Genomic DNA, 26,070 nt, shown 5'->3' with positions numbered 1-26,070 from the left:
CTCAGAATATTGCAATGCAGTTTGTCAGGTACGTGGGGTGTACACAGGGGTAAAGTGTGTGTGTGTGTGTGTTTAAGTAACATGCAAATGCATCAGATTGGGGATATTTGCTTTGCAAAAATGTGAGTATTAGGAGAAATTCACACTATGAATTTTCATGGTGACTTTTTGAAAAAAAAAAAGCGCTCTGCAAAGTGATGTGGAAATGTGGAGAACTGAATTTAAGACTGCAACAATGAGAAAGGCGGAGAAACTGAAACTGACAAATTTGCCCATCCCTACCAAGAAGCAGCAGCGGAAGAAAGCTGAGGAAGCAAGATGAGGTGGCCCGTTGTGATGCTTAACTTAATCCCCCCTCCACCAACTCTGTTATTTAAGAATAAGAACAATTGGACAGGGCAGGCACTTCCCTCGGGCACCACTCTCTCCAAGATGCTATCTTCATTTGCCGGTGCAGCTGATCAATCGTTCCCATTTGACACACTTTTTAAAAAGCTACTGCAAAATCCTGGTGAATTATGATTGCTGACAGACAAGCTGCAGAGCCCTGTCTAGCATGTCACCATGGGGCAGCTGCTTGATGAGACGTCGCAGCCCTCATCCCTGCAGCTTTCGCTTTGCTGCCTGCTTTTGAATGAGCCCTTTGCTGTGATTAAGGGGGAGAGGGGAGGAATCCACAAGTCCATGGCAGCGAGAGATGTAACACCTACTTTCTAAAAGTCCCTTCCTTGTTCTGGGGACAATTTAAACACTGTCTACAGAAGACACTTTCTTGCCTAGACTTTGCCAGGACGGGGGACATTTTGCTGGGTATAAGCAAGCTTCCATGCTTCTAGTCACTAGAGGGCTGAGTTGAGACAACAGATAGCAAGGGAAAATACGCTTTTGGTTTCACAGTAAACCCCTCAGCCAGAACGTTCCAGACTTTTCATGCTGGTGACACACTTTTTAGACATGCATCATTTCACGACACAGTCATTCAGTTTTACTCACAAACCGGAGGTTAAACTAATCCCTTTCCAGCCCCAGGAGGCGAAAGGGGAGCGGTTGCACGACACACCTGCACACTGCAGCCGACACACTAATGCAAGGGTCAGCAACCTTTTTCAGCTGTGGGCCAGACCACTGTCCCTCAGACCTTGTGGGGGGGCGGACTACTTTTTGAGGTGGGGAGGTGGGGGAATGAACGATTTCCTATGCCCCATAAATAACCCAGAGATGCATTTTAAATCAAAGGACACATTCTATTCATGTAAAAACATGCTGATTCCTGGACCGTCCACAGGCCGGATTTAGAAGGTGATTGGGCCGGATCCAGCCTATGGGCCTTAGGTTGCCTACCCCTGCACTAATGTGTCATGAAACACAGTTTGGAAATCTCTGCCCCTTGCTCGCTTTCTCTTCCCCTTCTCTCTTGTACGAGGATGCATTGCCAGGAAACCAGTTCGGTCATGTTGTTTAGAATCTTAGCTCATCCTTGTGAAGTAACTGGAGCAGCTGTAAGTCAATAACTTTTTTTCTTTTTTAACCAGGGGGACTCGTGTAAGTTTTATTTTTGCCTTTTAAGCAATGCCGGTGGTGTGTGAAAAAGAGACAAAACAGAAAGGGTATTTTGTTTTCCCTGTTTGATCCTGGAGAGCCAAGAAGTGGTCACCCAGAGCCCAAATCTCTGAAGGATGCAGCATTCTCTGTATAGCAGTTGTGCCTGGTCCTTTGGGGCAAATGGGGCACTGCCCCACCAACTTCAGTCTCCCATCAGCCAGCTCCATCCTGCCTGCCGTATTACTCCCAACCAGTCCTTGCGGTGGCACTGCCTGTCTTCCTCCTCCCCCTTGGTCTCAGTGTTGTCCATTGTAAAACTCAGAAGGGAGGGTGACGAGAGAACTGCCTGTCTTTGCCTGCATACTGAAGAGCAACAATTAGGCCAATCACTAAACCATCTTGCTCTCTTATAAGATAGGATGTGAATGTACACACACAGAACAACTTGATGAACCTGTGTTGCTGTTCAGTTGTATTCAATATTTATTTTATTCTATTTATTTATATTTTCAAGGAAATATTTCAAAGTGCATATTATTGTGCACATACATCCAATGTGATATCCCTCCATCGGAAAACAGACACTTTTTTGAAATCCAGTAGATAGAATAAGATCTGTTTTGTATTAGAGATTGTAAGGATTGATTTATGCGCAAAATATATTAAAGTTCGAGGGGGGGGGGAATGTGGCAGCCAAAAGGAAAATGTGCCTAATGTCGTCTTCTTTGGCGATCACTCGTAGCCGAGTAAGATTGTCTTCCATAAACACGGTTTTAACAATGAGTCCATAAGTGACTGTGGAGGCCAATTCTGGACCCACATGTCCTTCCACAGTGGGGACATTGGTTTCCGGGTGGGAGTTGATCACGGTGTGGATTTGCCAAGCGTGCCTTCCTCTTAGCACGTTTCTCCCTTGCGTCCTGAGTTTGAGTGTCTTCAAAGCCCATGACACCTTTGATAAAGGCTGTTCTCCAACTGGAGCACTCACAGGCCAGTGTTTCCCAGTTGTCAGTGTTTATACTACTTTTTTTTTAGATTTGCCTTGAGACAGTCTTTTAACCTCTTTTGTTGACCTCCAGCATTACGCTTTCCATTTTTCAGCATATTAAGGTGGCTCCCTCGCTATTTGAGGTGTTTTTTCCAGGACACTGTTAACTCTTCAAGCCCACAAATGTAACCTTTGTTACATTTAAAGAACTGCTATACCACTTTAACAGCCATGGCTTCCCCGAAAAAAATCCTGGGAACTGTAGTTTAAGGATTGTGAGAGTTATTAGGAGACCCCACTCCTCTCCAAGAGCTACGATTCACAGAGTAGTTTTAACAAACTCTTTCTCTTCCTAGGGAACTACAGGAATTGTAGCTCTGTGAGTGGAATACAGTAGGCAATCTCCTGACAACTCCCTGCCCTTAAACTACAGTTCCCATGATGCTTTTGAGGAAGCCATGCCTGTTAAAAGTGGCACAAGAGTGCTTTGAATGTATGGTTCAGGAGGGACTATTTGAAATCATTGAATGTGGAACATAAAGACCCTGATACCATCATGAGTGCAAATAACCATGAATGCACAATAATTATAATAAACCACTGTCCATAGGAATCAGAACTCTGAGATGAAGAAACCTCAGGTCAAACGCTGAAAACCTGATGTTGTTCCAAGAGCTTATCAAGAAAAATCCATAACCATTTTCCTCAGTGCAAGCTTGAAGAATTGGGGCTTTTCCAATTTAGGGGGCATCCATCTGGACTTGTTTTCAGGGTGGTGAGGTGCCATTGCTTTAGACAAATGTTATCCTGCACTTCTCCCATCATTTTCCTTCTCACAAAAACACTGATCTTTCAGGGAAGCAGGTTTGTTTCAAGGGCCTCTCAATCAGCCATAATTGCGTAACATGTATTTGCCTGTACATTATTGAATTCCACCCCAAAATAGTGGCAGTTTGGACACACCTTGGATTAGAAGGTGGGGAGGAAGGAGGAGGCAGTCCATAGAATGAAGGTGTTTTTATTATTATTATTATTATTATTATTATTATTATTATTATTATTATTCTACCATCTCAGCTCTCAGTGTGAAGACAGCACCAGAGCTAAATATGGAAAAATATTTTTAATATAAAAGAAAGAATACATATTCATTGAGCTAGCATTGGCATTGTGGCTGACAGTGATCTGGGAGGATGGGAAGCCAAAGAATGTTTGGAGCATCTCACTTTCTCTCTGACAAGGGAACTGGGGGTGGGGTGGGATAAGGGGAACAGAAGCTGGAAAAGGAACTTTGAACCAGAGCTGTTTGGTAGGCAGAGAATCAAAAGGTCTCTGGGCAACTTTACAAATTTAACTGGTCTCAGTTCAGAGTCCACCTATCAAAAACCTCTACAGTTGTTGGGTGTGGGTTTTTTTACTTTTTAACGAGACATTTTCATACTTTAACAGTTCATTACGTCCACAGCCATGAAAACCAGAGACCAGTTTTAAAGTGCATATGCCAGCCCAGTCTTCGACTCCTGGAAATAACCATTGACACAAGTCATGGATGCCCGCTGACCCTCATGCAGGCGGGCAAACACAAAGCACCACCTCTGAGGAGGATATAGAGCAGGCATGGCCGAACTTGTCCCACCAGCTGTTTTGGGACTACAATTCCCATTATCCCTGACCACTGGTCCTGTTAGCTAGGGATGATGGGAGTTGTAGTCCCAAAACAGCTGGAGGGCCAAGTTTGGCCATGCCTGATATAAAGAAAGCTCCTGTAACTGTCCCGTCACCAAAAGAAGGCTATGCAAGGTCAGGTCCTGGAGAAGCCTGGCTTCCTACAGTTTACGAAGGGGCAAACCTACCAGTTTCAGTTTCTCAGTTTCTCATTTTTCCAACCTTAATTTCAGTTCTCCACAATAGTTTGTGGCTATTGTTTTTTTAACTTCATGAAAATTCACCAGAAATTTTACTTGGAATTGCTCCTAAGTTGCACCTGTTTGCAAAGCAGCTCCCTCCCCCAATATAATGCACTTTGTGTGTTATTTTCACATGGTTGGCACTGCAAAATTCAAAGAAGGATGGCCACATATCGGTTTCTGTACTGTTTCAGAAAGTTGTGGATGAGGCCGGTTGCTGTAGTCTCATTGCTGAGCAACAACAAGCAGAGCTCAGTGGCCAACCAACCAGAAGAGTCTATGAGATGTACTTGCCTGGAGGCAGAGGCGGCATCCCAAGTCAGGTCCAGTCCCTTACTCAGGAGAACAGCAGTCCACTTGGTCAGGCAGCCCAGGAGTCAGGGAATCCAAGGATCATAATGGTCAAGGGTCAAAACGAGCAGGAAGCATCAAGGTAGGACCAGGAACTGCAAACACTGTTACCAGCCTGTGAGTGCTGTTGAGAGCTCTACTTAAGTAGGCTGAAGCCAGCTGGTTCTCATCAGTGCCTTCTCTGTGTCCTTGAAGGCTGATCAGCCGCAGGTGGAGTCACTTCACCTTCTCCCCCTTCAGGCTGCTGTTCAGCTGGCAATCCATGACACTGGTTCACATTTAAATGTGAAATGAATGAAATTTCTCCCGTCACTCCTACCTTCTTATCAGCCTGAGTGCAATTCAAATCATGATGGCTGTCTCCTGCCCAGGTCTCCATAATTTTTTTTTTAATCATGCAGTTTTTATGCATAGCTGTAACTCCTTGACAAGCTGAATAGGTTAGGGGGAACCCTGGGGGCAAAAAGAATGAAGGGGTGGAGAAAAGAAAGGGATTTATACCTTGCAATGTTGAGAATAAACAGCTTAGGAGCAGGGGATGTGGACTGTCTGGAGCCAATTCTATGATTCTATGTGGTTTGTCTGACAAGGCCACCATTGGTCACAGTTAAATGACTAAAGTGGCACACCTGAAAGATCACCTTGCATTTTATTTCTCACCAGTCTTTGAAGACTCATATCCCAGACTACATCTGTATTGGATTTAAAATTGTGAGTGTGTGTGTGTGTACGCGTGTGGTATATTTTCATGTGTGTAGATATATTTCCATTGTCAAGCACCTCAGGATGTTTCAGAGGAAGCGATCCATAAATGAAGTGAGAATAAATAAATACAACCCTTGAACTTCTGTCAACCTCCATTTTTGGTGGCGACATCCAGACTTAAAGATGATCGCTGCACTGGCTAGAAATGGCTGTCACCTGGGCTGCTGAAGGCTGCAACTTCTAGGTATTCTTCAGTCACATCTCAACAATGCAATACACACACTTGTTAAAGCAGAAGTGGACATTTTACTTTGTTCGCTCACCAAAGAATACTTGCCCAAAACCTGGATCTTAATCACCCAGGGAATTCTCCTTTTATTTACTTTATTATTATTATTTTACTTTATTTACGTTCCCAGCCAACAAAACATTGGTTGGGAGATCATCCAGCTCATGGTTAGTCCATCTGCCTCTTCTAAGTGCCCTGTCTGTTCTTGCTTTGACCCCAAAGGAAAAAAAGTGATTCCTGTTGATCCTCCTACTCTGCAGCTGGCAAGATTATCCATTCCGCCTCTGCCAGCCACAACTCCTGCAGAGGCATAGCACAGTTTATGCAGCAGCCCCTTTTAAAATCTAGTTGGGACATTTATTATAAATCCAAGTTAAAATAGGTGAAGGATTGAAGCTGCTGTTTTTCTGCAGGAATGGCATTTGTCAGCTAATGGCACGGGGTGGAGCGGGGGGGGGGGGAGATGAGGCATTGAGCATTTATTTGGAGGGCTGAGCACAAACCTTATCATTGGCCTCTGCTGCCCCCTGCTGGTTGTTGCCTGTGCCTGCTGGGACTCCAGTTGCAACAAGGAACTGTAAAAAAAAAAAAGACTACTCCTGTAGGATATCAGACTGGCACCGTATGAAAAAAAACACATTGCTTTTCACTTGCTCTCTTATATTTTTTGGATGAACCATGTGAAATTTATACTGATCTGATGGTTTTTGCATGACCAACATCCAGCTTTCTTCTAAGTGGCAGTAAAATGGTAAGGTTTCAGAACAGATTACATGACGATTTGCCTGGCGACGTGCATTTGCCATATCTCAGTTTGGGGGCTATCCTATTTTTTCCCTTTCTCTACCATCCTGCTCTGAGCTACTGCTGCCAGCACCCACTGCAGCCAGTCTCAGCCTGCCTCTTTGTTGTTGCTGCTGTTCATTCCCAGGCACAACATCCTCTTTTTCCTGGGTGGATTTACCTGTGAGAAAGTCCCTTTGCCTTTAATCATAAAATCATAGAACTGTAGAGTTGGAAGGGATCCAAAGTGTCGTCTAGTCCAGCCCTCTGCAATGCAGGACATACTTCTGAGTAGGAGCACCTGAGACTAAGGAACACAGGCTGGGTTGTCCTCAATTCATTTGTAAGGTTACCAGTAGTTCTAAGGACACGAAGTTTAGTTTTTTCTTGTGACGCTGATCAGTGAAACACATCATTAGCTGGATGCGAAAACGTTTCGTCAGAGCATCTTTGCAATCTAAAAATGTCCCCAAAATACCAGCGAGGGGGGAGCAAGCAGAGCACCTGCGTTTTCCTTATTGCCGCTGGAAACAGCGATAGAAGGGGGTGGCAGTGGGTCTGAAGGGCTGCCCATGGGCAGAGTTGTTGCTGTTTTTTAATGAGCAACAGAATAGCTCAGTCAGTAGAGCATGAGACTCTTAACCTCAGGGTCGTGGGTTCGAGCCCCATGCTGAGCAAAAAATTCCTGCATTGTGGGGTTGGACTAGATGACCTTTGGGGTCCCTTCAAACCCTATAATTCCACTATTCTATTGTGCTATATCCATAATACAAATAGGCAGGGTGTCTGGCCCTGGTACAATGATATGTAGGAACAGTGAGTAAACCAGATAGGTGATGTGCCCAAGGTATGTGTTCTTGTGTGTCCGTCTTCCGCTCTCTGAAATATGAGCAGGCCTACCCCAGTGATTCCGTCTCTGTCTCTCTCTCTCTCTCGTGAGCAGGCCATGGTAATTCTTCATAATTTTCTAGCTGCCAAAGGGAAATTACCAAGCAGTAGGGGCTGAGTAGACAGGCCCAAAGCCCATGGTTCTGGATGTGGAGTTAACTTGGCAGGAGGCTCAGGAGAAGAGAAGAGGTGAAGGATTTCCCTGTCCACTCAGCATGTCCTGAGCAGGACTTAACGTGTGCAAAGCTTTGCAAGCCATGGGAAGCTCCTCTGTTAGGGCAAAGGGGGGCAATGTCCCACCAAATTCAGCCTGCCCTCAGTCTGCTACCTGTTCCTGCCTTCTTACTTACCACCAGTCCAGAGGGGGCTACCGGTTGCCTTCTTCCTCCTCTGTCATTTCTGTGTTGCCCTTTCAGAATTCAGCAGGCAGGAAGAGGATGTGGAGCAAGACTAGAAACAGTGGGCTTCACCTAACATTGGCTCTGGCGCCACCTACTGTTGGCCTCCTTCCCCACTGTCCTACCCCACCACCTTCATTATCATTGTTTTGAAGTGTTGCAAGGTCAAGAGGTGAGGAAGTGAATCTGTATGCTTATTCTATTTCTTCTAAAGAGCTCTGGACTGAGCCGGATTTTTTTTTCTATCTCAAGAGGAGCATCTGTGCCTTTAGGACAACAAGGAGGCATGTGGCAAGCCCAAGACATTTGACTGCCTGAAGCAAAGTGCATGATGCTACTCTCCTCTTCCACCTACAGAAGCCAACTGGACTGGCAATGAATCTTACTCCAACAATGAAATATTCTCCACCACACAGGGATGTCAGAAGGCATTGATTTCCATTCCTCGCTGTATTCATCACATGCAACGCTGGTTCCTTTCTGCTACGGTTCGTCTTCCACACAAAACTACATTTTTTCTCACGCTGTCCACTGTGGTAAAATTGCATTAATTACATTGTTACTACATTACATTTCAATGCAAACAAAACACAATGCAATTGGGGATGGGGGAAGTAATCAATTACATATTTTTTGTGAACTGAAAAGAAGAAGAACAACCAGCCATAGTCATAGGATGAATAGGGTGAGAACCAGCAATTTCCACTCTTGCTTCCGTTTTCGTTGCAGTTCTCCAGCCTCCATACCACCAGGCGGGAGGAGGACTCAAGAGAGGGAGACAGGCAGCAAAAAGCAACAGCGAACATCACGTAAGTGGAGTCAAGAGGCGTTCTGGAGGAGTATAGCATCCCCCACCCAGCACCCCTCCCTTGCATCCCTGGATAAATGGGTTCCACTGACAGGTGATTGACTAGAGGCTTAGAGAAAGCTGAAGGTTATATTACTACTGCAGTATTGATGATCCTTCTCTGAGGATCGTGGCTCTATGTCTGCATCTTGCTGGCAAGGAATGATTGAGCAGCCTGAAACCCAGCCTGCAAGGAGAATAACTCTCTTTGAGCTGGGCCCTAAAGCGAACTGGTGACTAAGTGTGTGCCTGCAAGAAAAATCCTAACTCCCCCCCGGACTTTGACGCTCCATAAAACTTTAGCGGTGGCATCAAGTCACCTCCTGTATTTAAGGGACGATTCACTCAGCTATTTCTCAAGTGGTGGAGACTTAGTGCCAGACCTGATTGCCATTCAAGGGAAGGGGGAGCAAAGAAAGCCTTCAAGCTGCAAGAGCAAACTTCTGAGTTGCCGAGAAGATGGGGCAGATCTGCCGTGGAAGTTGGGGAGGAATCACCTGACCTGTACAAACCGATCAGCATTGAGAGTCTTCCTTGGCCAATCTGCATCTTCTTCTCCCCTACTCCCAATTCTAATTAAACACTGGGCAGTTCAGTTTGAAGCCCAGATCCAGGTTGGATCAGGGTCACTCCAATTCAGAACAATTGTCCTTTTAGCTTTACACTGACTGGCAGTGGCTCTCCAGCATTTCAGAGGTATCTCCCAGCCTTTACCCGGAGATACCAGAAATTGAACCTGGGACCTTCTGCATGCAGGACAAAAGCTCTGTCAGTGAGCTATGGCCCTTCCCTAAGTGAATTTCCAATGCACTGGCACTCTGCCTTGCCAATAGTCCTCCAACCCACCAGTTGCTTGGCAATAGCATTCCCAGTGATGGGAAGTTGTTGTTGCATGATTGGTGACTCTGCTGCAGAACTGATCCAATGAGCTGGGATTTACTGATGTGCCACTCGGAGCCAGAAGCCTCAAAGGCATCTCCCTTAGCAGTTCGCTGTCAGGCCAGGATGGCTTTCTGCCTGCTAGCGACTGGCCAACAGTTTGGATCAATGCACTCCAGCTGGGCACCCGCACTGGATTAAAATGCTTAGCTGTTTTCACACACACACACACACACACACACACACACACACAAGCACTTATGATGATATAAGAAGAGCGGACAGGCAGAGCCAGTCTATTGGCTGAGATAGGGGGAAATCCATACAGCAGCTTCTATAAAACTGAGTTCATGGGTGCAGTTAAAGAAAGGCTTGTAGATTTCGACCCATTGATTAGTGCCTGCTGCTTTGTGAATTGCAAAATCTATAACAATGTAGACACTTGGTGTGTATGAAAGAGAGAGAGAGCTGCACTCCTGAACCCCATTACTGGGGGGGGGGGGAGCTTTGCCAGTGGTGACTGGTGCTCACTAGACTGGATGGAGCTGCAAGGAGTTCTTGAGTGCCTGGCCAACAAGGTTGCAGGGGTGTGGCCACGCCTGGTTTTCTCACCGTTTTCATCCCTTTCAAACACACTTTGGACACTTAAGCATTGCAGTTTCACAAACAGCACCTACTTAACTATTTTGGTTCAGAAGTGGTTGCTGCTATCACCGTTCCTTCTCCAGGATAGGAGAAATGTTGTGCGGTCTCCCTCTGTTCTGGTTCTTTCCTTCCCCTATCCTCCCCTACAAAGGAACAATGGATCTTAAGCATTGGAGTTTTATTAATTCTTAGCTCCTAACAGAGCTTTAGGCCAATGCTGACTCTCATGAGCATGCACACAAATAAGGCATCCTTCCTCAGTAGCCAACAGAAACTCAGATCTCTGCTCTCAGTCCTGTTTAACCACACACACAGAGTGAGCAAGCTGTTGGACACTCATATTTTGTAGCCCTACAAAAAGATTTAGTTGTATGTTTGCTCACGTGAGGACCCCCCTCAGAATATAAATGTAAAGGGACCCCTGACCGTTAGGTCCAGTCGCAGACGACTCTGGGGTTGCGGCGGTCATCTCACTTTATTGACTGAGGGAGCTGGCGTACAGCTTCTGGGTCATGTGGTGAACCAAAGCAGTGCATGGAAATGCCGTTTACCTTCCCGCTGGAGTGGTACCTATTTATCTACTTGCACTTTGACGTGCTTTCGAACTGCTAGGTTGGCAGGAGCAGGGACCAAGCAATGGGAGCTCACCCCATCGTGGGGATTCGAACCACCAACCTTCTGATTGGCAAGCCATAGGCTCTGTGGTTTAGACCAGGGATGGTCAACAGGTTGATCAGGCTTGACTGGCCAATCCCTGGAAGGTTCCTTCCACAGCAATCTTTTGGTGAGCAACTAATCACCTCCCTCCTTCTATTTTGCCCCCCCCCCCATGTGGCATCTTCCCTCCCTACAAAAAGCTCAACAACTTTGAACCTCTAAAAGGGGGGGGGGTAGATCACAGTCCCTCGGGAGTTGGCCACCCCTGGTTTAGACCACAGCGCCAATCGCGTCCCCCTCAGAATATAGTGGGGCTTATTTACTTCTGGATAAACTGAATAGCATTGTGTTAGTAGCCCCCAGCACCTGGAAAGTTGCCTTTTAAAAGGAATAAAAGTTCATCCAAATGCACATTTTCCCTCACCATAATTTCAGCCAGCCACACAGCTGTTAAAGTGCCTAAACCACGCAAAGAACTCAAATTTAGGGTAAAAATAAAAGGACGTACCTTTTATATCTCCTCCTCAGTGTAGTTTACCATTGCATATGTTAGACTATATCATCCAAAATAGGTCTTCTCCCAAGTGGACTACTGCAATGTGCTCTACGTGGGACTGCTCTTGGTCTCTAGAAACTGCAGCTGGTGCAAAATGCAGCTATTAGGTTGGAATGTGGGCAACCCAACTGGACCACGAGTTGCTAGTCATGAAGGAACTGCACAGGCTTCCAGTGAGCTACCAGGCCCAAGTCAAAGTGTTGACACTGGTGCGATAAGCCCTAAATGGCTTGGGATCCATTTGGTACTTGGGTACTGGCCTTAAAGAGCACCTTCCCCCAATATTTGCTCTCTCAAGTCCACTGCTGGCTGGGGCTGGTGGGAACTGTAGTGCAAAACATCTGGAGGGCACCAGCTTGGGGAAGGCTGCTTTCAGTATGCATCCTCACCTTCTTCTCTGTGCATCAATGATGTGACTGCAACATGATTCCTCCAAGATGCCACCCCTTCGGATACGTTGCACTCATCATGGTATTTACTATAAAACAGGAGAGAGATTTGCAAGTGGATGTGTGCACCAGAGAAAGAAAAATGAGATGAACTCCACCTTGGGCATCAATTACTTGCTGCTGGCCCACTTATTTCTGAACAATCCCCTCCCCTGGCAGGCACCAGTAATATATGGCCAGGAGCACTGCACCATCCAGCCAATAACACGCCTATGAGAGCTCCATGCCCTGGTGCAAATTGCTGCCGACAGTGATGTATAGCTGAGTTCAGTTCCTATACCAGCATTTGCCTGTTTTTTGTCTCCTCTGGTGGGAGAGGCTTGCCTCAGTGCTTAGGCAAAAGGCCACACGCTCCTTCAGTGTCACATGCTGCCCTCATCCGCAAGAAACAGGAGATTGCCATCCTACTTCAAGAAAAGCCAGTAGGTTTTCTTGGTTAACCCACTGGGTTAAACTGGGACTTAACTATGTGGGTCTTTGCCAGCATCCTGAGGCCTGTGCTAATTGTTTATCAGTATAATGTTCAATACTGTCAGGGAACTGCCATCGGCAGGACAGGAGGTGCCAAGGCTCTCTGAGGTAGAGAGAGACGTGACACCTGAAGAGGGAACCAGTAGGGGGCGAACAGGAACGTCAAGGGAAGGAGAGTCGGAGGAATGGCTCAGAGATGTTTCCAGCGAAAACAGTGGGGAGGTCTCAGGACCTCCTATAGGAACACCCGTTCCTCGCCGGAAACTGTCACGCAGAGAGTCCAGAAGACGTGTTTCCGTTAAGGAGCTTTTATGTTGGAAACGTTTCCGAAAGCAGCCACTTTCGGATTCTGCTAGCGATTGACGCAGCCATGCTGGAGGGGCTCTGTCACAGGCAGAGGTTTGAGAACCTGTTCAAACTCTGAGGGACTTGCAGTTTACACACAAGCAGCTCTTCATCCCATCACAGCAATCCGAAAGTCACCGAAAGCTAGCTTGTGCCAGGGAGAGGCATCATGAGCGAACCAGCAGGAACCGGAGAAGCAGGGGCAGCTGGAGGAGGTCCAAGCCTGGAGGAAAGGTACAGGACGTTGGAAATCCAGCTTGCCTTGCAGACGGCTAGGCTGGAAGAGAGGAGGGCTCAGGATGCAGAGAGGGGGAAGGAGAAAGCCACCCCGCTCACCAGAAAGATGCCAGGATTGGTGCAGAAATTTGGGGGGGACCCCAGGAATTATCATGCCTTTAGGACAGAGATGCAATACGCTCTCAATCTGCAATTTGATGACTTCCCTGATGAGGAATCACGAGTGGCTTTTGTAATTAGCCATCTCGAATCAGGGGCGAAGGACTGGGTTAGACCCTTGATGGCAGCAAATAATGAGATCCTAAAGGACACAAGGAAGTTTTTTCGTGCCATGGACCTGATGTTTTCCAGCGACATTGAGCAGGGAGGGGTGCGAAGGCAGTTAATAGCTTGCAAACAGGGGAACCGGACTGTCCGTGAGTACTGGACTGAGTTCACTATGTTGATTCATAGATTGGGGTGGGACCTGTCTGCGGAGCCCATTCAGATGCTTTTCGAGGAAGGACTCTCTTCGTCCTTAAAAGATGAACTTTCCCGGACCCCCAGAGCGGAGTCTATGGACCAGCTGACTAAATCCGCGCTGGCCATAGGAGCGCGCCAGGAAGCGAGGGCTTTGGAGAAGCGGGAGGGGAAAGGAGAACGTTGGAGGGAGCTCCGCATTCCAGACATTCCAGAGCAGCCTTTCCCGCCGGCAGAGCCGATGGAAGTGGGAACAGCGCGGGCGCGCGCAGTTTCAAACATCGGTGAAGGGCGGAAGAAGGAGGGAAAGAGCGCCAAGAAATGTTATCTCTGCCAACAGCCAGGACACTTTGCCAGAGTCTGCCCACGGAGAAAGGAATGGCAAGGCATGGCAGGAGCTGTTGGGGGAGAGGAGGAGGAAAGCAAGGAGCAAGTAAAAGCCAACGCCTGGCTGCCGTCGGGGCACAGCAGCCAGGCTCAAAAGCAGTGAAAGTGCCCTCACCAGAACCTCCCAGACCTGCTCTAGTGATAGAGGTGTTGCTAGAGCTGCCAAACGGACACCCCCTACAGATCAAGGCCCTTCTGGACTCAGGCAGCTCCTGTAATTTCATGAGTAAGGAGTTCGCAGCTGAGCACCAAATACAAACCCTCCCCTTAAGTAAACCCCTGCAGGTGACCACGATTGACGGCAGAGAGTTGTTGGGAGGAGAAGTGAACCAACAGACAGTCCCCATGATAATGAGGGTGGCAAGGCACACCGAGAGGATAGCGTTTAATGTGGCCACCTTGGGAGGAGCTCCCATCATTTTGGGGATGAGCTGGCTGGCACTACACGATCCTCTAGTGGGCTGGCATCAGAGGGTGGTCTCCTTTGGGTCAGCGCATTGCCTAGAACACTGCAAGCAGGGGAAGGATCCAGGGGGAGCCAGGCTCACCCTAGCTGGGATGGAGGTAATGAATAAAGGGGAGGTGCCTCCGCAATATGCAGATCTGAGCAACGTATTTAGCGAAAGGGAAGCGGACAAACTGCCGCCGCATAGACCCTTTGACTGTCAAATCAACCTACTCCCTGGGGCTCAACTCCCAGTGGGCAAGCTGTACGCCATGTCAGACAGGGAGATGCAGGAGCTGAGGGAGTTCATTGACAAAAACCTGAAGCGAGGTTTCATCAGAGAGTCCCGAGCGGTGGGGGGCAGCCCAGTGTTTTTTGTGGACAAAAAAAACACAGATAAGCCGAGGCTTGTAGTTGACTTCAGGGCCCTAAATGCCGTGTCGGAACCCCTGGCTTTTCCTATGCCCCGAATTGATGACATTCTGACCAGGGTGAGGAAGGGGAAGATTTTTACAAAACTGGACCTGCGGGGGGCGTACAATCTGATACGCATAAGGAAAGGGGATGAATGGAAGACCACCATGTTCACCCCTTTGGGAGCATTTGAATACCTCGTAATGCCCTTCGGTCTCCAAGCCGGCTCCGCATGCTTTCAAAGTTTTATCAACCACGTCTTGGGACCGTTACTTTACAAGAATTGTGTGGCCTTTTTGGATGACGTGTTGGTGTATTCCGAAGATGAAGAGCAGCATGTGAGGGACGTGAGAGAAGTGTTGGGCCGGCTGCAAGCCAATCAGCTGTGGGTGAAACTGGAGAAGTGCCAGTTTCATGCCAAGGAGGTGGAATTCCTGGGGTACCGCTTGTCAGACAAAGGATTGGCCATGGATCCAGGCAAGGTCCAGGTGGTGCTGGAATGGAAGACACCGAAGACCAAGAAGGATGTGCAAAGATTCCTGGGGTTTGGGAACTTTTATCGGAAGTTCATTAAGAACTTTGCACACTTGACGACGCCCATCACCGACCGTCTCAGTAGCAAGAAGAAATTTGTTTGGACGGCGGAGGCAGAGCGAGCTTTTGAAGAGCTGAAAAGGGCTTTCGCCTCGGAAGAACAACTTCTGCATGTGGACCTACAGAAGCCCATGAGAGTGGAAACAGACGCGTCAGACAGAGCGGTAGGGGCGGTACTTCTTCAGCCGGGAAGAAATACGGCGGAGTGGAGACCGTGTGCCTTTTTCTCGAGGAAGCTGAATAAGTCCGAGCGGAACTACACGGTGTATGACAGGGAACTACTCGCCATTCACGAAGCGTTCCGGAGGTGGAGACATTTATTGATTGGGGCACAACACAAGGTGCAAGTGTGCACCGACCACAAGAATTTGGAGTATTGGAGAACAGCTCGAGTACTCAACCAACGACAAGTGAGATGGGCACAGGAATTTTCCAAATTCCACTTCGAGATTTGTTATGTACCAGGCCCGGAGAACGTCAGGGCGGACGCTCTCTCACGCAAACCAGAGTATTTGGAGGGGGAGGGGGCAATCGAAGAAAGACATGTCATTCCTGAGGACCGCTGGGTGTGTGGGGCGGCGCTGGTGGGGAGACGAGAACTGGTGGAGGAAACGGAAAATGACGAATATGCCCAAAATAAGCTCAGAGGTCTCAGGGGAGAGGGTGAGAGCCCGGAGGGTTTTGAGGAAAGAAACGGGGCATTGTATTACAAAGGGGCATTGTATATACCAGAAGGTGAATTGAGAGGGAGGGTACTCAAACAGTTGCATGATAGTCCCACGGCGGGACATTTTGGACAACACAAGACCATGTGGATGGTCACCAGGGAATTTTGGTGGCCCAAGGTGAGGGAAGATGTAAAGGAGTATGTAAGAGGGTGTGACCAATGCCAGAGGGCCAAGGGAGAAAGAAGGGCGCCGGCAGGGTTATTAGAACCATTACCCACGCCAGAACGGCCTTGGGAGGCGGTATCGATAGATTTTATGACGGATTTTATGACGGATCTGCCCAAATCCAAGGGGAAAACGGCCATTATGGTAGTAGTGGACCTGTTAACTAAGATGTGCCACTTTGTAGCATGTTCACATGCAGTCACAGCGGAAGAAACAGCGAAGTTGTTTGTAGAACACATCTTCCGGCTGCACGGCGCCCCCTTGAGGGTGATCTCAGACCGCGGCAAACAATTTACTTCCAGGTTCTGGAGGAAGCTCATGAGCTTGCTGCACGTGGAAGTCAATTTTTCGACTGCCCGGCACCCTGAAACCAACGGGCAGGCGGAAAGAGCAAATGGCATCCTCCAACAATATCTGAGGTGTTATGTCAATGACAGAGAGAATGATTGGGTCGAAAAGATGGCGCTGGCAGAATTTGCCTACAACAATGCGGAGCATTTGTCCACAGGAATGAGCCCCTTTTTGGCCAATTACGGGTGTCACCCCAGGGCATTCCCAGGGGAGGGAGGCGAGAGATGGAGCGTCCCAGCGGCCGAACATTTTGTAGAAGAGATGGAAGCGATCCATCGTCAGCTTCAGCTCAACTTAGAAAGGGCCAAGGCACAATATAAGAAGCAGGCAGACAAGCACAGAAGGGAAGGTGAAACAATAAGGGTGGGGAATCAGGTGTGGCTGTCCACCCAAGGGTTGCCGTTCAAAGGGGGTTGTAAAAAATTAAGACCCAAGAGATTGGGACCCTTTGAGGTCATTCAGCAGGTCAACCCAGTGGCTTTCAAACTCCGGTTACCCAGCCACATGAAATTGCACCCAGTGTTCCACAGGTCGTTACTGTCACCGAACAAGGGGGGAGGTGAAGGGGAGCACACCAGGGGACCGGTCTTGGAAGAGAGGGAAAGCAGTAACCATGTAGCGGAAATCCTCGATTCCAGGTGGAAGGGCAATCAGGTGGAGTATTTAGTGGCGTGGGAAGGGGAACCGGAGTCAGAAAACACCTGGGTGACTGCAGAGGAGGTCAATGACGAGGTTTTAACAGAAACGTTCCACCAAAGATTCCCGCGGAAACCACAGCCGGTAGCAAGGTTTAGGAGGGAGTATTTCGGCACCACAGACGAGGAAGAGGAACTGGAAGGATTCGCGGAGTCGGAGTTGGAAGAAGGAACGGACTCAGATGACGAGGAGTACCGAGAGACTAGGAACCACAACAAGTGGAGAAAGGTGTTCGAAACTTCAGACGATGAGGAAGGTTCTTTCCGGGGTTTTACCTCCTCTCAACCCGTAGGGGAGGAGACGGGAGGGGGTGAAGGGGGCCCTGGAGGGGAGGTGGATGTCAGGGAACTGCCATCGGCAGGACAGGAGGTGCCAAGGCTCTCTGAGGTAGAGAGAGACGTGACACCTGAAGAGGGAACCAGTAGGGGGCGAACAGGAACGTCAAGGGAAGGAGAGTCGGAGGAATGGCTCAGAGATGCTTCCAGCGAAAACAGTGGGGAGGTCTCAGGACCTCCTATAGGAACACCCGTTCCTCGCCGGAAACTGTCACGCAGAGAGTCCAGAAGACGTGTTTCCGTTAAGGAGCTTTTATGTTGGAAACGTTTCCGAAAGCAGCCACTTTCAGATTCTGCTAGCGATTGACGCAGCCATGCTGGAGGGGCTCCGTCACAGGCAGAGGTTTGAGAACCTGTTCAAACTCTGAGGGACTTGCAGTTTACACACAAGCAGCTCTTCATCCCATCACAAATACTAAAGTAGGTTTTTCAGTGGTTTTAAAGTATAAAAATCCTATTGTGCAGAGCATAAGCACCCATAATTAAAATACACAGTAAAACAATCTCATAAAAGTACTTAAAATATAAAGATCCATAGTTAACACACACACAAAAAGGCAATTGCATTAAAACACAGTAATGAAAACAGGAGAAATCAAAGGAATACCTGTGTAAACAGGTGCGTCTTCAAAAGCCAGCAGAATGCCAATACAGATGGGGCTCTCATATCTCAGCTTGGAGACACTGGGGTCTCCCCTCCCTCTTTAATAATGTTAATAATTAGCACGGAGAAATTGCTTTTTAAAATGTGTTTACTAAAACAGGGTTTGGTTTAGATATAATGTATGTGTATGTGGGGTCATGTAAATTTGAAATATTAAGTATCAGTTGGTGGCTGACTGATAGCTGTTATTTACTAACAGAAGACTGGTCTGAGGAAAACTGGGTTCTTTAAAATACTGAGAGGATTCTAAAATCACACCTCTTTGGCTTACTGGGTAGCAATTCATGGTCACTCATTGGATGGGAGAAGTGGAGGGGGAGCATTCTCTGCCAATTCAAATCTGATTGGTTGAAGGTTAGGCTTGCTAATAGGCCTATTCTGTTGAGAGACTTTGGAAGAGAAGAGGAAATCAAGAATGAAGAAGATGACAGAGAAACACTGTCTGAGAAGGAGATGAGAGAGAAGTCTGGTGCAGAAGCAAGACAGACAAGGAACTATTGAGGTTATTGAAAGCCTGGTGGTATGATCCGTCATGATAACCCGAATCATCAGTTTAAGATGAATATTGGCAGTGTGGCTACATAAGGATGTTGAGCAGTAAGGAGAATTCAGCAGTGAGCTTCTGGAGCAGACCAGAATGAGAATTGCTTGCAAGCCTGGCTTTTTAAATTGGCAAGCGAATATTTGTATTGCAATATAGTTTTAGGAACAGTTACGATCTTCGTCTTGTATTGCCATTGTTGGCATCTGTCTGTCTTGAGAAACCATGGAGTACACCTCTGGAGGTAAAGTCGAACCATTGTGATAGCAGCACTAAAGTGACCTCTATGGGACGCAAGCCTGGCCAGTGTATGGAGGTCTTGGGCTCCCAGACAACAAGACCCTCTCTTGGCCTCACTGATATGATCCAAAGGAAAGCACAGCAATACGTTTGCACTAGCTTGGCTGCAGGAGTTGCCTGAAGGCGGCGTACAAGGCACCACTCCAGATTTGCGTAAGGTGTACTCCTTAGCCTTTCCTTCTCCCAAAGGTATCATGCAAGGTGTGGAGGTTGAGGATGAGTGTTTGATGGACTACCTTCCAAGGCTGATGAGCTTATTGGCCTTTGGACCCACTATTGGTCTCATCTGCTCAATCCACCAAAACGTGTCTTCTCATGCAAAGGAAGTCCCTAACTTACTGAGGGTTTGAGACCCATCAGCTACCCTCATCTGGTTTAGCTGACCAGTCAAAGCAGTTTCCCAGAGTGTTGCTGCTGTTGCACACTGACAGCTTCTAGGAGCCACAAGTGAGAGTCGATTGCCAGGTGGGAACCAAAGGTGGACAAATTTCCCAGGAAGAGGCATGACATTTCCCCCATCAGAGGTACTGCCGCCTTATTTGATTCCTATGGCCCTCCTAACCTCATCTCTCACACTTTTTAAAAAGTGTTTTACCCCCTTCCCCAACAATAATTTCACTTCAACTCCCTTGTGCTGTGAATGTTTGAAATAAAGACCATTTGGCACAGCACTGATGCCTAAATTTCCTCCCCGCTCCACCCCAATCTCTTTCCCTTTCCTGTTGTGTCTCTTAGATTATAAACCAGAGAGCAGGGGCTGCATTAAGACATTAAATAAAATAAAAGATTGATTTGGTAATTTATTAATTCATAGTGAATAATGTTTTGATATTCTTGGCTTGAAAGCACTTGTAATGTATATAAGTGCATATCTTCTTTCCCACTCCAGACATTTGACAGGGGTTAATATGGGAAGGATGCTCCAGATCTTTAAACTGCTGTGTAATTGTTGTTGGGGTTTTTTTAAAAAATTAAATAAATAAATTTGGCACTGTTTTATTGGCCTTGCTAGTAGCCTGTAAAACAGTGAAGAGAGGCATATTGCTGGTTTTATACATTTTTAATAGCTTTGTTGTCTCACGTCTCTGCTAATGAGCTGGTGATGGCAAGTTGTTAATAGACTCTTAATAAAATTTGACTTTGAGCTTTTTTTCTGTAAGTGCCCATTTAAAGCATCCTGGCTCTCTACTGTTGATGATGCTATAATTTTGCAATGTCAGCAGCACTTGTGACACTGGATAAGTTAGTTTATAGCGCAAACCTAACTCATGTCTACTCAAGGGGAAGTCCCATGGAATTCAGTGGGGCTAGTTCATGTATGAGGGACGTGGGTGGCGCTGTGGGTTAAACCACAGAGCCTAGGACCTGCCGATCGAAAGGTCGGCGGTTCAAATCCCCGCGGCGGGGTGAGCTCCCGCCGTTCGGTCCCAGCTCCTGCCTACCTAGCAGTTCGAAAGCACCCCTAAGTGCAAGTAGATAAATAGGGACCGCTTTCTAGCGGGAAGGTAAACAGCGTTTCCATGTGTGGCGCTGGTGCTGGCTCGCCAGATGCAGCTTAGTCACGCTGGCCACGTGACCCGGAAGTGTCTTCAGACAGCGCTGGCTCCCGGCCTCTTGAGCAAGATGAGCGCGCAACCCTAGAGTCGGTCACGACTAGCCCTGATGGGCAGGGGTACCTTTACTTTTAGTTCATGTATGTGGGATTAGATTTGGAGTTATAGAGTTGCATTCAACAAAGTTCTCCTCAGAGTAGACACCCTTAAATGAATGAACCTATACGAGTCATGTGCATTACTGTCAGTGGGTCCAATCCCAGTATGAAATGTTGTATGCAACCACTTCATACCCTCCAACATTCCTCAGATGAAAATAGGGACATTCTATACTACATCAGTATCACTGCTTGAACATTTCCTCCTGGTCAAATTCAAAAGTTATTAGAGAAAACTCACAAAACTGAAATATTTTAAGCACAGAAAGCTTTGAATTTATGTACAGTATTGCATTTAGAGAAGCCTGAGGGGGGAAAGAAAACCACAAATGAATAAATACAACTCTCTCTCTGTGTGTGTGTGGACAAGGCATAGGCAAACTCCAGCCCACCAGATGTTTGGGACTACAATTCCCATCATCCCTGACCATTGGTCTTGTTAGCTAGGGATGATGGGAATTGTAGTCCCAAACATCTGGAGGGCCGGAATTTGCCTATGCCTGGTGTAGACAATGCAATGTCATCATGCATTTATTAGTATTCTGGAGGCATGATAACTTTGTACAACTATTATTGTTACGATTGTGCAGGTGTATGATATGGAGTATCTCAATGTTTATTTTGGTGTCCGGGGACATATAAACTTTGGAGTTTGTGGACACATAAACTTCCCCTTTTAATTGTTTCAAACTTCTCAGCACATTAGGAATATGCAAGCAACTGCAGCACCCTGGTGAATTCTGGATGGCTTAGCTGCAAGGACATAGCCTTCCCCCCCCCCCCGCCCCCACCCCCGGGATCCCTTTCCCCAGCTGCACTGGAACTCCCCTTCATACAAATGCAGAAAATGGGGAGACTCATCAGATTTCAGAAGGCATCACCAATTTGGCTCATGGGAGACATCTAGATGCTTTGGACTTCAAATCTAGTCAGCCCTGACCACTGAGAATGCTGGTTGAGGTTGATGCGAGTTGGAGTCCAAAGCACTGGGAAAGACTGGTCTGGCATCTGATGAAAAACGAATGATGTATTTGGGGTGGCAAACACTTAAAATCCAGTGTCCCAGCCCTCCACATCAGAGGTTTTTATTTTCCTTTTTGTTATATTTATTTTCCATACCAAACTGTTTTACAACAGTAATATTGATTGAGGTAGAAATACTCCATCAACAGTATTTCAAAATTCAGTTTACATTTAAAGCACAATATATTCTACAAGTAGAATTAAGACTCCTTTATTTAATTTAATGTTTGAACTACTATAATAGAGAATACATTTTTTTCCCTTTACAGTGTTGATGGGTTTCTATAACCTTAACTCCATTAAACAGATTCGCATTTTGTTGCCCTTAATTTATTTCACCCTTCTTCAACTGATGCTATTTCCCTTTAAAAAAAACAAAAAAACATTTTATATGCAGTTGGAACTGATCTCCCAGATTCCTGGCTACTTACAATATTAGTAGTCAAATGCCTGCCTTCCAAAAACTTGTCTGTGTTTCTTTGACCTCTGCCTTACTCGAAGTTTGCGAGACAATCTTTCCAGTACAGCTATTGGCCCAAACTTTCCTGTAACGATATTCTAGATTCATGACCTTAACATTTTTTCCCCTCTAATGTTTAGCTATTGTCGCCCTTGCTGCAAAAAGGAAGTGAGTAATCAGTTCCCTCTCCTTCAGATCTTTATAATTATTCCTCAAAGAAGTTCAGCAAGGCATGTCAGAGTTCACCACGTTACTATGCGACCGGGAAGGATAGATGGATTGGCGCCTCCTAAACACAAGTGGAATTAGAAGTCATCACAATGCAGCTCAGCGATGTGTCAGCCTGCCCTGGTTATGCTCTCCTTGTCTTTGTGCTCTGGGTATAAACCGCATGCCATCAGAAGAAATTGGCCTCCATGTCACGTGCTGCATGTTTCTATCCTCTGTCCCCCGGAGGCCCACTTTAAATACACTTGGAAGAAGCAAGCAGGGCTAGAATATATATATATATATCCTCTGGATGTGGTTCCACTGGCACTTTTCTCTTTTCTTCTTCCTTGTTCTTCCTTCAATCAAGAATAAAGTGAAAAGCTGCCAATTGATCAAAAGAGCAGGTGATTTTTCCCTCCCTTCCCTCGCAGAAAAGGACAATCTGAATCATGCAGGGTTGTGTTCCTTTAAAAAAAAGAAGAACCTAAATGGCTGTATATTTCAGCTGCCTTAAGCCACCATGATTAGAAGTATTCTTACACCAGGGACAGCCAAAATGAATAGCACCGGCACTCCTGCTACCCCTTTCAGAGTAGTGTCAGTGAGGGAATATTGACGAGTGCAGCCTTGTCATATCACTGTGCCGCAGGCAGGGGTGGTGGAGAATTTCTCTCCAGTCCACATTTTAAAGCAAAACTTACTGGAGGTGGGGTCTCCGTGCTTTCAGGCAGTCCTACCTGGAGAGGCCAGGGATGTAACCAGCTGCCCAGAACAGGCCATGGCTGAGAACTAGGACAGTGTGGAACCTCACTGGGCTGACCCGATTCGAGATTGGGGCAATCATTTCCTTCAAGCTATTTCTGAATGATGTGAAGGACAACTGTGCTCTTTCAAGCTCTGATGGATTTCTTAGGGTTTGAGCTAATCCTCTCATGCCAATGCAAAATTACTGATCCTCCATTTTCCCATTTCCTGACATTTTTGTTTGTGGGGTGGGTTGCTCTCCTTGGGGAAAAAATGGATCAAATTCTTGCCATGCTATTAAAGTGCTGCAGCACAAAGTGGACTCAGGTTAACTCCTAATGGATAAACACCATCTGCGTTGCTGAGCAGATTCCAAATGGTCTTTTTTCTGGTTCCCTACTTCTTCTTTCCCCTGCTCTCAAACATACCCCATTTTGAAACCCTCATGGAATGCAACATCTCATTGGGGTTGCAGGGACATTGGTTTGGAAGCTGACCCCCACCACCACCACCACCGCCCCTTGGAACTGAGTTCCTTTCCCTATAGAAGACAAAGGCTGCCAGTGGAGACTAATGAGACGAGCAAAAAAGCACAGGCCACCCACTGCCTTTTTTCATTCTCCTCTGGAAGTGTTAATATTAACACAATGTGAACATTATGCTCTGCTGGTCTGAGTTAAGCTTCATTCTCCTCCATCGCTTCTGACACTTTGAAAGCGTACCAACTGCTCACAGCCCATTCCAATCATCTGCCGTGGCAACTCTATGAAATTAGACTTGTATCAAGGGGTTGGGGAAGCGGAGGAGAAGGGCAGTTTGGCATCTGTCTCTGGACACATGGCACTAGCAAGCTGGAGGGCGCTTAGAACAGGGAACTAAGAACAGGGAACTAGATGGGCACTAGGAAGCCAGAGACACTGGCAATATGGCCACTCAAAAACAGAAATTGCAAGGAACGGTGATATTGGTGCATGCATCCCAGTTTTGAGGAGTGTCTTCATTTTCCTTGGAATGAAGGTCAATGGAGATCTTAATATGTGGGTCAAAACTTACCCACCTAGAAAAATACTCCCCCCCCCCCTTCTGTTTCCCCTCCTGAATTTTTTTTTCTGGTGTTGCCACTGCATTGTAAGACAACCAGGTGAATGAAGCTCTGATGTTGTGGATAACATTATTAATTCCTGTAATAGTGCTGCCAGGGTAGAGATGGGGCTAGAGTTGGCATCTGGGTCTACTGTCGAATGGCCTGTTGTTTCTAGCAATTAGCACTTTTATGTTCTGTTCCATCAGGTTACAGGAGAGGGAGAGATATGGGACTGCAGGGCACCATTACAGGAACTAATAATGCCATTCACAACATCATTCCCCTGCTTGTCTTTCCAATATAATACATCAACCAACAGTGGCCTTTCTGCATTCTCCACAAGACAAACAGGACAGTTTCTATGCAAAAGAACAAATGGGCACAAATCTGAGATCAGAAATGGAAACATAGAGAAAAGCCCGTGGGGTAACATTTTAGCCTCCTAGGATACTCCTCGGCTGACTTTAAGCTGCCCATCCTTGAACAAAGAAGACTCAAAGGGAGGCTGGAACCAAGAATATGTTCAATTGCAATGCATCCAGAGGCAGTGAATCAGCACACTGGGTTTTAATCACACTACATGTGTTAATTGGCTTACCAATGGCAGAATGCCTGTGTTATTAACTGTTGTGTCTTCATTTTGAATGCAGGAGGGTGAATGTTAACAAGGCAATACTTGCCAATCTGTCTAAAACTCTGGAGGACTGAGAGCAGCCTGTCATGAGCTAGATGGCCCAGTGCCCAGGCTCAACATCCCATGGTCCAATGGCCATGACTAAGCAGGGATTTGAACCCAGGTCTCCATGGTTCCTTCAAACCACACTGGCTCAAATATTCAGGGAATATGTCACATCAAAATGCACATGTGGGAGAGCATTGTTGGTTTCAGCTTCACGCAATATTTCTCTTAACCACCCACACACCAACCCGGCCCCAAATCTACAGTTTCTTGTGACTCAAATAACAGTTTAACAAGACAATCTGAACTTCATCCCATGGCTGGTTAGCAGGAAGGTCATTCTAAGTCAAAAGGATGTGAGTGCAAATTGTATACCCCTCCAAGAGAATTCTATCGGTCCTTTGGGCATTAAAACACATCAAGATTAAATATGTTCTGTTTGACCCCTTAATTTAATTAGAGTTTTCAGTCTTTGCTCATCCATGCCGTGCTTGTTAGTTCAAAGAATCAGCTCCCTGTCCCTTCCTGCAAAGGTGCTTAAATCTTAATTATGACCTCTGTTCCAGATCCTGACTACGATACCTCTAAGAGGGCCATTTGAACCCTGCCATAGATGATGCTCAAGACGTCCCATCTACGTTAGCAGAGGCAATCTTCAGCGATCTTTAATTGAATGCTCAAACTGCAGGGTCACGTAAGGCAGCCTGACACTGCCAAGAGCAACAGCAGCTGCTTAAACACTCACACAAGCCCCATGCAGACTTTGTGGTTTTTAAAGAGGATGTTGCCCAAAATATTCTACTGGTTGAGCAGAATGCATTGAGCAACATTCTGACATTCTCTTATTGTTCATTAGCAACTTGTTGGGGTGGGTGGGTTTTGCAAACCTTCTCCATCAACTGAAGAGAAAAGAAATTGCATTTTGGAATTGTTTAAAAGGAGAGGAAAAAATGGTAAAATTCTCATCGGTGCACTGCAGGGTTTTATTTGCTTTCTTTCTTACTTGTTTCAGAAAAGATAGATACCACTTGATTGTAAGAACATGCAAACCAGTTTACAAAAAGAAATGAAACAATAAAATTATTGGTAGAAATGATTAAAAACAGCTATTCAACACCTGCAATAATAATTAAAATCAACATG

At 46.6% G+C, this 26,070-nt stretch overlaps 1 long non-coding RNA gene across 1 annotated transcript; it reads right to left on the bottom strand.

Moving 5' to 3' along the window:
* Positions 1-8,257: 8,257 nt before the first annotated feature.
* On the bottom strand, positions 8,258-22,760 carry LOC310682835. Its single transcript, XR_014514196.1, has 3 exons — positions 22,182-22,760; positions 11,825-11,913; positions 8,258-8,382 (listed from the first exon to the last, which is right to left on the bottom strand). It is a non-coding gene; the product is annotated as an uncharacterized lncRNA (long non-coding RNA).
* Positions 22,761-26,070: the final 3,310 nt, after the last annotated feature.

Source organism: Podarcis tiliguerta (genome assembly GCF_965153285.1).
Source record: "Podarcis tiliguerta genome assembly, chromosome: 8".
Classification (NCBI taxonomy): Eukaryota; Metazoa; Chordata; class Lepidosauria; order Squamata; family Lacertidae; genus Podarcis; species Podarcis tiliguerta.
This window is presented reverse-complemented; position numbering and strand designations above follow the sequence as displayed.